Genomic DNA, 15859 nt, shown 5'->3' with positions numbered 1-15859 from the left:
TCTTGCTCCTCTGATGCTGCTCGGCCTGCTGTGTTCATCCAGCTCTACACCTTGTTATCTAAGATACTGGACTTAATGCCTTTCTTTGGTGCTGTAAACATTCTCTGATTCTATGAACACAACCATAGCTGGTAAAATGTGCTCTGATCTAAACTATCTTTGCTATTGGTGATCCTTATTTCCTGATGTGAAACTCTAAGACTCTATTGCAGCTTAGACATCATAATTTAGAATGGCAAGTATAAAAACAGAAACCTTGCTGCTTTTAATTGGTTCTCATGAAGGAAATTTATGATTTGAGTTGGAGCTGGGAATCTGCAAACATCTGGAAATCTATAGCTTTTGAAATTAAGGTTTATAATACAAGACATTGTAACTTAAAGGAACTGCCAATATTAAACACAACCTTTCCTTAATAGCAAAATAATCTATTTCTTGTAACACAGTAGACTATAACTGCTGACATTGTAAAGTAGTAACTCATCAATTTACCAGGAGAGGAACACATAGTAGCATAATAGATTATTGCCATCATGGGAGATTCACGAGTGATAATTTTAATACCAAGCTTCAGTTTTTGAGTTAACACAGGACATGTTTTGAATTAGTACAAGTCCCACCTTGCATTATTTGTCTCCCAATTCTTGCAATTTTTCGTGGTAAGTAATGTCAGAACTCAAGAATGTGGATTTCCTGCCCCTGGGAAGTTTTCAACATTGTCTTACAGCAGCTTATGGATGATAGAGGATAGACCAGGGATAAAATTTACTTCCCCTGCAAGGCAAGATGTATTTTCAAACTGCAGAATATTTGTCAATAGTTCTCAGCTCTTTTATACGTGACCTATATTGTTTCCTAGCCAGTTTTTTTGTTTGAAGCTTCCACTCTGAAATATTTCTATTACCAACTAAAAGTACAAGAAACAGGAGTTCCTTGACGGTTTGTAGGTAATGTGAAAAATTTTTCCTGATTTATGCAAATGTATGAGTCATTAACCTCTATAATAATTTTGTTGCCACTTCTTCAGCTTTAGACAAGACTGTAGTATATTAATAAACAACTTCCACTTAAGGTGACCCAGCTAAGTTCCTATCTTTTTGGTAAATTTGAAATTCAATTTTAGACACAGATTTGATAAAATTGTTATTTGTTTGCACTAACTGAATGCTTCAGTACAATTTGGATGAAAAACTTTAAGCCTGGTTGATCTTGTACCTCTTTGGACTCAGTCAGAAGTTTGTGACCACGCTATAGAACATGAGCAATAATCTAGGCTAATGCTTGAGTGAAATGCTATAGCCAGAAGGCCATCCTCCAGACAAAACACTAAATTAACATTGTTTCTGCCTGTTTGGCAGAAAGCTCACATACCAGCATTCAGCTAAGAGCAGATGTTTTCCTTATGTATTGAGCATCATTCCTCTGAATAGCACCCATTAAAAATGTTTCATTTTTGGCTTGACAGCAGTATCTTGTTGGCTGTGAATGCTACTCATTTTGCAACTGCACAAAAGCATCATAAAACAGATGCTCCACCTGTTGTTTAAGCTTTTGAGATACCTCAATCTTTCTGGGAAATCTGAGGTGGACGGCTCACTTTGAAGGTCAAAAGAGATGGTCTTTGGCCTGTTCATGACCTGATCAGAATAACCATTGTCTATTAGGATGGCTTTTGTGTGCTCTATTTCAGTACCAAGGTTGTATGGTGAACAAATGACTCTAGCCTCTGAATTGCTGATAAGGCCTGAATTTTAGCAAATGGAAGAGTGGGAAACCCAAAGTTTATATCAACAAAGAAGGCAGGTTTGTGGTAGACAATGGTAGAGACACCTGGCCAATTTCTCAAACAAGATATCAATGAAGTGGGGCTCTTTTGAGGTATATAAGGAAATCCTTGGTTCAGTTGCGGACTTTGAAGTTACAAATATACTATCTACATATCGCAAGTATGCAGGCATTCTTTTTATTCACACATGGATCATGGACATCGCTAGCTGGGTTAGTATTTATTGCTTGTCCCTAGTTGCCCTTGAGAAGGTAGTGGTGAGCTGTCTTCTTGAATTGCTTCGGAACCATGTGCTGTAGGTAGACCAGAATCCCGTTGGGGAGAGAATTCCAGGATTTTGACCCAATAACCCTGAAGGAACACCAACAATATATTTTCAAGTCAGGATGGTGAATGGCTTGGAGCTTGGAGGTTATGTAATTTTGTCAAAGACACAGTTCTTGTGAAACCCAACAAAAATGTTTGACAGTTCAATCTAGTGGGCATCCAATGGCACTATCATCTATTTGGGTTTACATGTTGTTAAACCTGAACTGAACTGCACAGGTTGCTGAGTTCATGAGTTCACTGAGTCACACAATAGTAGCATGTCGAGACTGCAATGATATTGTCCTGCAGCGCAAACATCTATGCCTTCCTTAAGTCAATAGACTAACAATGTCCAATGAGCACATGGACATAGTATTGCCATCCAAATGCAAGTCTGCACGGCCCTCAAAAGGTGAAGGAATCCTTCATTGTGTATATGTGAAGAGTAAAACATGCATACACACAGCACCTGTTTTAACTTGCCAAAATAAGTGACAGCTGCATAATGATTCAAATCAACACCTTGACTTTGATTTTTCAATGTGCCTTACCGAAATTTTAAGCAGAATTTCGTAGCTAATTATTGGTCATTATTAACTGGTTCATTTTCATGGCAACACCTCTCCCAGTCAGATCTACTGGTCAACCAAACAGCACTCTCCTCCCATACAACAACAATGTTGTTTTTCTTTACTTTGGTAATCGTTATAGATTGTCCTGATGACTGCTAGATGCAAAGCTTCAATAATATGTGTCATTCCTCAACAATACTCAAGTTCTGTATTACTAAATGCACTATTGAACAAAAATCCCCATCGTCTGAAATACTGGACAAGACTCTGGAAGTTTCTGACATCTAAAATACTGGACAAAATCCTGGGCTCAGGCTGCAAATGCACAACAGAGCTAAAATGATTTCTGTCTGGGATTATTATTCAGCCTGGAATTCCAATTTACAATTCCACTCTAATAGAACAATCAACCAAACCTAACACTCTAACACCTCAGGCTACCCAGCACAGACAGTACAGAGCCTACAAAGAAGTGGAACATTCAACTTCAAATGAAATACATTCACCGAGAGGCATTCAACTTCAATCAAAATCCATTCATACATATTCTTAACTATTGGGAAACCAATTGACTTCAAAAGGAACACCAGAAACACAATGGAAGACACAGATCTGATGTGAAGATAAGGGGCCCACTATCAGTAGAACTGCAGGCCCTGACCTCACCAGAGGCAGCTACCCCAGAAACATTCCAAGGAGCTATCCCAGGAGTGGTCCGAAGACTTATCTCCAGAAGAAGAATTCCTACAGCTAATTCCAGCAGCTATTTCTAAGAGCTATCTCTAAGATGGGAATCCCAACAGCGATTCCAACAGCTACTAACACCGGCCTGCTCTGAACCAGAGGAACCAACGGCAACCGACCACAACCAGCACACCTAAGAACTGACAAACTCCAAGAACTACCGACCCGACTGACACCACAAGGCCTCAGACACGTCCTGAGGTGAAAACTGGGCCCAAAAAACCAATAGAAAGGAAAGAAAACCGAGTACTACCTGATAGATCCACAAAGCACCTTACCGCATCAGCACACTAGACTGCGAGGCCTTCGGAGGCCACAGTCTTCCTCCAGGCATTGGGTACGGCAAGTGGGAACAGCCAGTTGTATTTCAAAATTGCATATTCTTCAGTAGTGAGCTGAAACTCCCAAGACCCCAAAGGGTCCGACCTAGCTAGCAGGGAGTGGTAGGTGAGTGATGACAGTGCAGGGAACCCTAAGGGTAGGAAGCCTGATTCAAGTTTCTGTGATTAGAACTGTGGTCTTTAGGTTCTAATAGTGTTTGATCCAGCTAATAGTGTATTTAATAGTATTACTGTCTTTTCTACAGTTGATTGTGTCAATTTTCCTGTTTAATGCATTTGCCTTTATTTCTTGTATTATACTTACCTTTCGTATTTTAAATAAATGCAAAGATTCTTTTGCCATAAAAGACCTGACTCCTGCCTTCTTAATTTCACATTCCCTAAATAAGTCCATGTATAGAACCAGGAATCTGGGGTTGATTCGAACCACTTAAAAATCAGAAAATTACTGATTGCAAGCCAGAACCCTACACAAATAACTTTTTGAATCTACACTGTTAGAATTAAAGCTTAAGGAGGGTAGTAAATTATAAATAGGTCAAATTTTCAAAACAGTTAAACCAAGGAATTCTGAAATGGAAGCATTTCCTTGCTTCAAAACCTTAAACTAGTTTTAAAAAAAAGCTTCTGAAAAAATTGTGTTTTAATTGATCCGGACTTGTAGTAAAACAAAATAGATGAGGCAATCAGCACATAACATAGAGTAAATTGGGATGTATATCCATATTTTTTTTATTCATTCATGGGATGAGGGTGTCACTGGCTAGGCAAAATTTATTGCCCATCCCCAATTGCCCAGAGGGCAGTTCAGAGTCAACCACATTACTGTGGGTCTGGAGTCACATGTAGGCCAGACCAGGTAAGGATGGCAGTTTCCTTCCCTAAAGGACATTAGTGAACCAGACAGGTTTTACCAACAATCGACACACAGTCATCGTTAGATTCTTAATTCCAGATATTTATTTAATGCAAATTCCACCATCTTCCATGGCAGGATTTGAAAACAGGTCCATTGAAAACAGGTAAATGCACAAATTGGGATATTGTAGTCTGAGATGCCCTGCCTCTCTTCACAATAATGTTATTTCACAAGGATTTTTCATTGAAATACATGGAACTGATGAGGTTGCATACTTAACTACAGGATACGTTCCAAATGCGTCTGAAAAACATTTAGGCTTTTCTAGTGTAAATGGGATATTAATCACCAGAGTAAGCGATCCTTTGAATTCACTCATGGGACGCAGGCTGGCCACTGTTCACCGCTGATTCCTAACTGAGCTTGACAAGGTAGTGGTGAGCTGTCCTCCTGAATTGCTGTAGTCCTTAGGGTGTAGGGACATGCACAATGCTGTTAGGGAGGGACTCGCAGGATTTTGTCCCAGCAACACTGAAGGAACAGCAATACAATTCCAAGTCAGGACAGTGAATTGTTTGGCAGGAAGCATGCAGATGGCATTCCCATAAATCAATTGCCCTTGTCCTTCTACGTATTACAGGTCATGGATATACAAGGTGCTATCTAAAGAACCTTGGTGACTTCCTGGAATACATCATGTGGATGTTGACACTATTGCCATTGTGCAAGTGATGGAGGAAATAAATAGTGAATGTAGTGGATGGGGTGCCAATCAAATGGACTGCTTTGTCCTGAATGGTGTTGAGCTTCTTGAGTATTGTTGGAGCTGTACTCATTCAGGCAAGTGGAAAGAACTCCATCACACTTTTGACTTGTGTTTTGTAGATGGTGGACAGATTTGGGGAGTCAGCAAAATTCCCAGAGTTCGACCTGTTCTTGTAGCCATCATTTTATACTGCTGGCACATTTCAGTTTCAGATCAATGATCACCTTCAATATGTTGATAATGGGATATTCTGTAATAGTAATGCTGTTGAATGTCAATGTATCACAGTTGAATTCTCTCTTGTTGAAGATGATCATTGCCTTGTACTTTTGTGGCATGAATGTTACTTGCCACTTCTTAGCCCAAGCCTGAATATTATTCAGGACTTGGATACAGACTGTTTCATGAACTGAGTAGTTGCAAACAGAGCTGAACTTTGTGCAATCTGCAGGAAATATCTTCATTTCTGACATTATGATGAACCTTGGTGTGACTGTATCCATATAGTGTATTCTTTTTATTAGAAAGAGAATTTCATTACAGACAATTCAGAGAAGGTTTACTCCACTCATTCCTGAAATGAAGTGCTTATGTTATGAAGAAAGGCTGAACAGATCTGCCTTTACCTATTGAAGTTTCAAAGAATGAGATGATTTTATTAAAATATTTAAAATCCTGATGGGACTTGAAAGATAGGTACTGGGAAGATCTTTACTCTTGTGGGGGGAAACTAAACTATTAAAAAATAGCTTTTAAGACAGAGGTTTGGAGACTTTATTTTTTGTCTCAGAGATTATTAGCATGTGGAATTCTCATCCACAGATGGTGGTGGAGGCTTTGTCATCAAATTTATTCAAAGCTAAGTTATACATATTTTTGACACACAAGGGCATCTCGGACTATGGGGTTGTTACATGGAGTTGAGAACACAATCAGATCAAGTATTTTTTAATGAACGGTAGAGCAGGCTAAAAGGGCTGAAGGACCTCTTGCTACACCAAAGTCTTATGTTTCCAAATATTTTTAATTACTGTCAATTAACTTCTCTGGCACTGGAAATATTCCATAACGTTTGTGCAATCATATACATTTTGATTTTAATTACACATGAAGATAGTTTTTTATAACTATGTCTCACCTGTCTTGCAATCTCCTCTTTCCGTCAAAAGAAGAGTCCCTTTGGACTCAAGATATGAACTCTACTCCTCTCTTCATAGATGACCAGACTTGTTGAGTTTCTCCAACACTTTTGTTCCTCATCTTTCTCTCTCTTTATTTTGTCTTCATGGAAGCCATACAGTGTGGAAAAGGCCATTTGGCCCAACAAGTTCACATGGACCCTCCAAAGAGCATCCTGCCCAGACTCACCCCCTACCCTATCCTATTCCTGTAACCCTGCATTTCCCATACCTAATCCACCTACACGTCCCGGACACGGTGGGAAAGTTAGCATGACCAATCCACCTAACCTGCACATCTTTGGACTGTGGGAGGAAACCAGAGTACCCGGCAGAAACCCATGCAGACACAAGGAGAATGTACAAACTCCAGACAGACAGTCACACAATGGTGGATTCGAACCGGGGTCCCTGGTGCTGTGAGGCAGCAGTGCTAACCACTGAGCCACCGTGCCATGTCTTCTGTATACAATTTAGTCTTTAGCTAATTATTTAAACATGCACTTCTGGATTTGGACGCTACACTGTGAATTACAAATTTTTTAATCCATTTAGGAGATTCACAGTTGCTTTCCTTGTTCAAACAGGTCTCAAATCCTCCACAGAAAGTGCAACACTGAAATGGATTTCTAATCACTCCCATTCCAGTCAATGGAAAATTTGTGAGGAAGAATAAGTGAAGCCCAGTTCATTAGCAGAATCTGGATCCACTACCTTTTTGGGGCAGACATAAACGATGCCACAAGGCGTGTCAGAGTTGATCCTGAACAGCCAAAAATCTGTTCAAGATTCATTCCTATTCACCCATTCTACCATGTATCTGTATTTCTTGTTCACCATGGAATAGACTGCTCATACCATCTTTAAGTTTGTATGTGACCTGAATAGTAAAATTAAAGGGAATGTTTGCTAAAGGTAAATGGACTGAAAGATGAATTGACTACACATTATTAATCAAAGAGTAAGTTAACTAATGCAGTTCAATGCTGTTACTAAAATAGAAAACAGGTCAAATTGCCAATTGTTCTAAATGATCACGGTTCTAAATGGCATAACACCCAAACTGAAACTAATGTAGCTTTGAACAGGGTGTGTGACAGTTTGCATTTCAAATGGTGGCTGTAACTAAGGATACTTGCAATATTCATTTTGTCCTTACACATTGAGAATGTGTGGGAGGCATAAGCAAAGTTACTATTTCTCAATTCTAGCAAAGCTAGATAAAATTGGCACTGTTTATTGATGGCAAGCTGCATAACTAAGGCTGTCTTCATCTTCTGAATAAAATAAACAGGCACAGAGCAAGATGATGTTTTTAACAAATTATTTTGATTTATTTCTGTTGTGCCATTTTCCTCTTTATCCTTCCTTTCTCCCCCCAACTACACCATTAATTACACATAGAGCAAATCTTTGAGCTTATGTTACTGCACATGAAAGCAACAATTTAATTTTCATTATAAGATAATAATGTGAATTACAGTACTTTAAATTCCTAAAGTTGAGTGTAGCTGCACTGAAAGATAGTGGTTAGTGGTGTACTGTCCTGTTTTACAGTTTGAGCAATAGAGTGCAGTAATTATGAGCATTTATATAATGTCTTTTAATGTTGTAGAACAAGGCTTTTCAAGAAAATTAATCAGACAAAATTTGCATTGAGATACATATGGCAATATTAGCACATAAAGGGTAGATTTTAAGGAGAATTGCAGGAAAGTCACAGATGAAATGGAAACAGGAAGAGGCCACACAGACCTTGAATCTGTTCCATTATTATTTATGATACCAAGGTTAATATTTTGAGATCTACTCAATTTTTCTACTGTTTCCTCACATCTCTTAGATACTTTTCTGAGAAATTCCAAATATTGACAACCTTCAAAAAGTAAATAATTATAAACTCTGTGCTAAATGGCAGACCGCTAATCCTAGTACAATTAACCCTAATCTTGGACCCTCCAAACTAGGGAAAATTGCTTAAACTTTGTCAAGAGTCAGTACGGTGTGGAGCTGGAGAAATACAGCAGGTTAGGCAGCATCAGAGGAACAGGAAAGTTGACGTTTCGGGTTTAGACCCTCCTGATGAAGGGTGTAAACTCGAAACACCAACATTCCTGCTCCTCTGATGCTACCTAGCCTGCTGTGTTCCTCCAGCTCCACACTGTATTGACTCTGACTCCAGCATCTGCAGTTCTGGCTATCTCTGATAAACTTTGTCAAGGCTTTAATGGATTTTATATTGTTCAATAAGATCCCTTCATATTCTTCTAAACTCTAGGAAATATAGGTCCACACTGACTCTCCTTTTTGATGTGCAACCAGCCTCTTTGCAATTCACAAGTTTCACGTTTTTTTCACATATTTCCAAGTTTCATGCCATCTGCAAATTTTGCAGTGTGCCCTGTACAGCGAAGTCTAACTCGCTAATATACCTCAAAAGGAGCAGTGATCCTAACACTGAGCCCTGGGCAGGCCATTGTGAATACTCCTCCAATCCAAAAAGCAATTATTCACCAGTATTCACCATTTCTGAAGAAGGGTCCAGACCCGAAACGTCAGCTTTCCTGCTCCTCTGCTGCTGCTTGGCCTGCTGTGTTCATCCAGCTCTACACCTTGTTATCTCATATTCTCCAGTACTCCCTGTTCCCTGTCACTCAGTCAATTTCATGTCCATGTTGCTACTCTCCCTTTTATATGAGTTTTAACTTTGACAATCTGTTGTGCAGGTCTGTATTGAATTCCTTTTGCAAAGCATTGTTGTCATCAACTTTTTCAGCTACCTTATCAAAAACGTCAAATAGTTGTTCAAGTTTTACAGAACTTGAGTCTTTCTGAAAAATGACTCATTTGTTGCGGTTTTTCATCTTGCACTCATCACGACAATTCACAAGAAATACCAAAATAAAGGGAAAACAACTTTTATACTGAATGGGAGGATAGCACTGATTGTTAGGTAAGTGAACTTTGATTTGTGGAGGCATTGTCCTGGAGAATGCACTTTGTTAAAATTTTAAACAAAGCAGGCTGATTGATCAGGGCATTGCCCTGAGAAACAAACCAGAGAATAGCTGTCACTATTTTGTTGAGTTGAAACAGGCATACTGCATGTAATGTTCAATCTGTCTGCAAAGAACAGAGCGCTGTGTATTTATATATGTAGCTTCCAGCACATAGAGGTGTGCCTCTATTTGCTGATTTGCAGATAGGCCAACAATATGGCAGCAAAATTCTTCACACACTGAAGATTATTATATAGCCTAAAAGTTTTTTTCTTCTCTTTATTTTGATTTTTCTTGTGAATTGGCTCTGAGTACAAGAATAAAGGCTTCAACAAAACATGTTCTTATTTTCAACAATACTAAAAAATGTCTTTATTTTAAGTATTATAAATTCCAGACCCTGCATGATGCCCATTCTAATCAAATAAGTACATTTTACACCATTGATAGATGAGAGAAATTTTAACATGGAGGAATATGTCACTTTTGGCAAGTGTGTGGTTTTAACGTTGGCAAAATATTGCATTTCCAGACATTAGCTCCAACTTGCCAACTTCCGCATTTAATTTGTGAGGCTTACTTACTAGATGATTGAATGAAACATGCCCAGGAGAGCTGGTTTACCCAAAAACATATGCTAATTATTCAAGCGAAGTGCAATTTCATTGAGCTTTTAAATTTTGTGATGATTGCTCAGGCTTGCTGGAATTTGCCACTGAAAGTAAAGCCAGAATAGTAACTTGATAGGGATGACTAAAAGTCATGTAAAGACTCCAGTAGTTCATTTCCTACAATTTGAAAGCTTCTCAAATCAATCAAAATAAGATGATTGGTACCTTGATTATCCTGAATTTTGGATGGGGACCAATATAATCATCAGTGGTCTCAAGATGCTAACAGGTATATTAGGCAGGTGACTGGATTGTTTGAGAGATTTGGCAATTGCATCGACTTTACCTACAGTGACACTAGTCAAAGAACAGATGCTCACAATCCTAATATTGTGTATTTTGTGTCCAACGAAGTGTGCTTGTGTGATAGCAACCATCCTGGTCGATACTGCTTTTAGGCATCACTGGTGACTGTCTGAACCACCAAACAATGAAAGTTCTTGCAACTATTGCAAAACATTTGTGACAAGTTGATTAAAATTACACTTGAGCTTACATTTCACAATCCTCAGCAAGTCTTTTAGTTTTTGTAATGTTTAAGCAGTGATCTCTGGGGACTGCTGGAAGCTGTTTCTTTAAAAAAAAGTTTTTTTTTAAACCTAGCTGAATGCAGAAAGGAGAATCAGCCTTCATATCAAGACTGTACCATGTTAGTAGTATTTGTCAGTAAGTTGTCAAACCAACGTGGGTTCAATTACATAAACAGTGCAAATGATTGAGCATTTTCTTGAGTCTAATGATTTGCTACACTCAAAAATTTGTTGCAATCCGTATTTTAGAGTGGTGATAGTACTGTATCACAATCTGAATTAAAATTCATCAAACCATTTACTATCCTGAGCAGTTACTTTTGCTATTGATATAGAGTCTGTGTAGTGCTGACGTTATATGAACGGCGCCTTTTATTTTGTCTTTGCAAACTGTGGATTGCAAGAAGAAATTTTAAAAAAAGGAGACAGTGATTTACCAAGATGGCAGCTTAATTTGACAGTAAGGAATTTGATACCTTTTGTGAACTCTTGTTTCTGTGGCTATAGGTTCCTGCAATGTGCTGAGGAGTTAATGACCAGTGAAGATAATTATTTCACAACTAGTTGAGCAAATTGGAATTGGAAAAAAGTTTCAGAGATACCCGCTTCAAAGAAAAAAAATACCTAAATGGCTGTGACGTTGATCTCCCCAGCAGACGCTATCTGTTCTCTGTAGTAAAAAAAAACTCTGTTTTAACATTGAAGAAAACCAGTTACCTTTCTTGCAGTGGTTGCTGTGACCTCTGAATTGATAAACCAGGGACAATCAAATCAATACATCTGTACTTCTTAAACGCCAGTAAAAACTTCCAGAAAAATACAACTGAATATCATGGGCCTGGCTAGCCAAACAGGATCATCTCGACATCAGAATAAGGGAGCAAATTCCATTGAACTGACTTTTCAGATTCTATTCTACCTCTGCCAATGATCTATTTTCCGTAATTATTTGTGTGTGTGTGTTGGGGAACGTTTATAATGGGATATATGTTTTAGTTACTAGTGTTATATGCTCCTGCTGATGGCTTATGTCTGTTTACTTGTAGCTATACTTTAATGACTGATAATAGATGATAATTCTTGTTCATTACAGAAACCTGGTCCATGATTTTTAGCAACCTTGGTCTGAAAGTCAGTTAAGGTGGGATACTGCGCATACATTAAAAATAAACTTTAGCATTTGGTATGACTGTCGGACTGGTGGGCCTCAATTTACAGAGCTATCCCAATGAGTTGAAACAAAGTGATTAGCTTTTAAACCGGCCAAATTTGAAGGAAAGGACGAATAACAGTGTTTCCATTTTAAAATATGAAAATACAGAAACAGAAAAGTGAATGAGAGACTCCAATAATTTTAAGCTCTCTCTATCTATATAGATGGCAACTTTGATAAATTTAACTTATTCTAACATTTACGCCAGGTTCTCATTATTTCCTGGAAGTGAAAAGACTGTGAAGTGAAGTGATAACAATTGTTGAAGGGATTCTGTGTTGGATGTAGCTCAAACTGAACATTATGAAGGCTAATCTGTCCAAATTAAGATCAAATATGTTTGAGAAATATCTTCTTATTGGATGCCTTTTCTCTCTACAGATAAATTCATAGAACCAATATATTGTTTGATTGCAAGGGTATCTGATGGCATGATAAAATCCAAAGAATCTTAATGCTTGAATGAAGAGATTACAGTTGGCAGTCAAAATCACGGAAATGTAAGTCTATAATTGTCTTAAATGTATGGATAGACTGCTTACTATAATTGAAGTATATATTGAAAGATATCGTTGTTATATCCATTTCGAGTACACCATGTACAATTTGTACCCTTCACTAAAAGGAGCTAGAAATTACTCTTTGCTTGAGCATGGAGAAGGTTGAATTTTTGAATACCGGTTATTTACTCCTTTGTTCTAGCCTGATAAATTTAAATATCTGTTTCTGATGCTCTTTCAATCTCATTGCTGACCCAGCCTACGGGGGGAGCACATGAGTGGCCAAATGAGCATCCAGTATTTTCTTTCCTTTGAGTGAAGCTCAAGATTATGTCTTGTCACTCTGTGTCTTCATACATCATAAGTTGGTGTTTTACTAGACCATGCTGCTCAAGAGACCTTTAATATAAAGCAGAAATTTTTATCTTTCTTACCCAACAGTTTTGAAACCTGCCCATCAACGATATTAAATTGTTGCCTTTACCACAGCTTTTCTTACAGAAAAAGTTCCTGGATTTATTCAGACATAACTATATGTATTTAAACTGCATTTTTTAAATGTAAAATTATGTTGTTGATCTTCCTCCTTAAGTCTAATGCCTTCTTGGAGTGACTATCATCTCTGGATTTCCTATTTTTAATCTAAAACTTGCGAGAACATGAACCTCACTGACCCCATAGATACCCAAGGCTAATCTGATGCAATTTGGCAGCCGGCTTGTAATTAGGTGAAATGTCCATTTTCCAAAGAAATTTTAATGATGGGAAGTGGCTGTTAGTTTGGAGACTTATGGGCTTTAATCGCGTGTGACAGTGGAAAGATCAGACAAACTCTTGTCCTCTGCCCATTAAATAATAACTAAGTCAAGTTCAGGTAGGTAGGCAGCGGGGAAGATACACATGGAATTAAATGGGCCTGCTTTCTTCCAAACCTGTCCTCAGGGCTTCTTAAAATTCTGCTCTTGTTTTTAGACCCTGACTTCCATGATTCAAATGTGAACGAGCAACTGCTGGATTTCTGCATACAGTTGCCTAGTAGAACCAAGCATCGAGTGGACTAAGCATTGGTCCTCAAAATGAAGCTTTGAGCAGATCATTTTGGCACAAAAAAACTTCTGAAAGTTGGAGTGGTCGTCCTCAGCCCACAAAAGCAATTCTGCCTTTTTTTTTAAGTCCCCATCTGGTTTCTCTCAACACTCAGAACCCAATGTGCCAACTAATTCAGAGTGTGACTGGTCAGTTTCCCTCTGCTTCCCACAGTAGGTGAGCTGTGTGAAGCACCTATCCAGAATCTGCAGCTCTCTGCAGATAGCATTTAAATGAGAGGCGAGCTGTAATGTGGTTGAGTTTTTCTTCCACTATCAACGTGCAACATCACAGGGAAAAGTGTTATTAGAACAAATCAAAGGTGTTTCCAAACTGCCTTCCTCTCCTATTTTTACCACTAAAATTACCCTTGGCGTCCACGAAATAAATCAAAAATATATTTGCATCTTGCAATTGACATGAAAAACCTCGCAAGTGTGCTACATGCATGATGAGAAATGAAGGGTAGATTAAAGCTAAACTATGTTAATCAGTATGCATCCTGTTCTGCAACTGAGAATTTGTTTAAATGGTAACACTGCTGCAGTGACTAATTTAGATAGCAAAAAAATTAAATGCTCTGACTAATCCTGTGATCCAAGGACATTTATGTAACAGATATTGGATTTTTCTTGTTTAACAAAGGGGTTTGATGTAACAGAAGTACAATGGTGGAAAACTCAAAGTTAACCTTTGCAAGTCCAAGCAGCATAAAACAAATTATTTAAATCAATGCCCTTGCAAAAACCAACAGAAGCTGTGGAGCTCCAAAGCAATTGTACAGTTTCTTTCAGACTGGCACCAGGCGAAGAATAACATTATAGTTCCTTACTTTAATGTACATGTGAAAGGACTGATGAATTCTAATGCATCTGTCGCATCATAGATTTTTTGTTGGTACTTTGAATGATGAAGGTCTCATCAGATGTATTGACTTGGAAAGGTTACTGAGCCTGAGGAGAAGTGGGATCTGAATGAAACTGCACTGTTGAAGCTGAAACATGCCTTGTTAATCCAATTCCCTGGATACTTGGGTTTAGCCTTTCCTTGCAGCCAGATACATGTGTTGATGACTGACTATCCACCTGTTAGTTCAATGCACTTACACAGTTGGGTTCAGTCATTTCTCAAAGTCAGGAGCCTCCACCCTTGGTGCATTTATTATCATCAACCATGGCTACCTGTTAGCGATTATTGATAGTAAAAAACAGCTCTTAAGTTTTAAAGGCACAGGCTGTGGTTTATATACATTCATCTACATTCGCTGATGTGTGTGCTATATACATCTAAGTGCTCCAAATTTTTATCCTCTGATCTGCACTAGTTGCTTGTAGTAAAAGGCTGCAGATATGTGTGAAATAACACATATTGTGAAGAGTTTCTGCCAGGCTACTACAAAACTACATGGCACTCAAAGGCATCATAAATTGACGCACAATTTGATGGATCATTAATTGGTGGGATTGATGCAAATTCAACTGAGCACTCCCCACCAATGTAATTACAGAAATAATAATGGGTCTGTGTTATGTAAAAATTGTGTTCCTTGATGGGACGGTATTTATATTTTTTTAAAAAAAGTTACAGAGCATCACTTATAGATATACAGTGGTCATAAAATAACATACAGCCCCTTACGTGCTTCACTCCTTACCTGATTGCAGGAAAAAAACACAGGAAAGTGGACGTGTGGAGCATTGCCTCAGCCATGATCCTATTGAATGATGGAGCAGGCTTGAGGTGTCAAAGAGTCACTCGACTCAAAACATTAAATGTTTTCCTCTGCAGATGCTGCCAGACCTGCTGAGTTTCTCCAGCAATTTAAGTTGTTGTGGTCTACCCCTTTTCCTAATTCTTGTGGTCTTCTGGTCCTATCAGTAGAAAGCAGCAATGTTGCTGATGGATTTTTACAGACTAAAGAGCAGAAGGGGTGAAATATAACAATATTTAATGCAATATGATGTGTGCATTGTATGATCAGTTTGGAGAAAGGCCAGCAGAGATATCTCAAATATATATTTTAATTTGTTCTCTCATTACCTTATGTGGAAGTTGTCTTAAATGCTAGGCTACTGCTCCAATGTTTTGGGACATGACAGTTCACCTTTGTACTTGACAAGTTTTGTTTAAACATCTTATATGGCTGAACTTTGTTAATTTATTAATTACAGAGCAAGAGGTAAACTGCACAACACCAAACTTAATTCTAGATGCAGTACTAAATGAGGGCATAACTCAAGCTTTTCCAATACACCGAAAACACTGATATGTATTAGACAATGTGGAAAATTCCCCAGGTATTTCC

At 38.2% G+C, this 15859-nt stretch overlaps 1 protein-coding gene across 1 annotated transcript in view; it reads left to right on the top strand.

Moving 5' to 3' along the window:
* atp10b (ATPase phospholipid transporting 10B) overlaps positions 1 to 15859 on the top strand; it is a 268085-nt gene that overhangs the window by 78293 nt on the left and 173933 nt on the right. Inside the window, exon 2 of the mRNA XM_048604042.1 lies at positions 12350 to 12468. The gene's annotated coding sequence lies outside the window, so the exon portion shown is untranslated. The remainder of the gene's footprint in view (positions 1 to 12349; positions 12469 to 15859) is intronic.

This window comes from Rhincodon typus, chromosome 12 (assembly GCF_021869965.1).
Source record: "Rhincodon typus isolate 14 chromosome 12, sRhiTyp1.1, whole genome shotgun sequence".
NCBI lineage: Eukaryota > Metazoa > Chordata > Chondrichthyes > Orectolobiformes > Rhincodontidae > Rhincodon > Rhincodon typus.
Note: the sequence above shows the minus strand (reverse complement) of the source record. Positions and strands in the feature narration are given on the sequence as shown.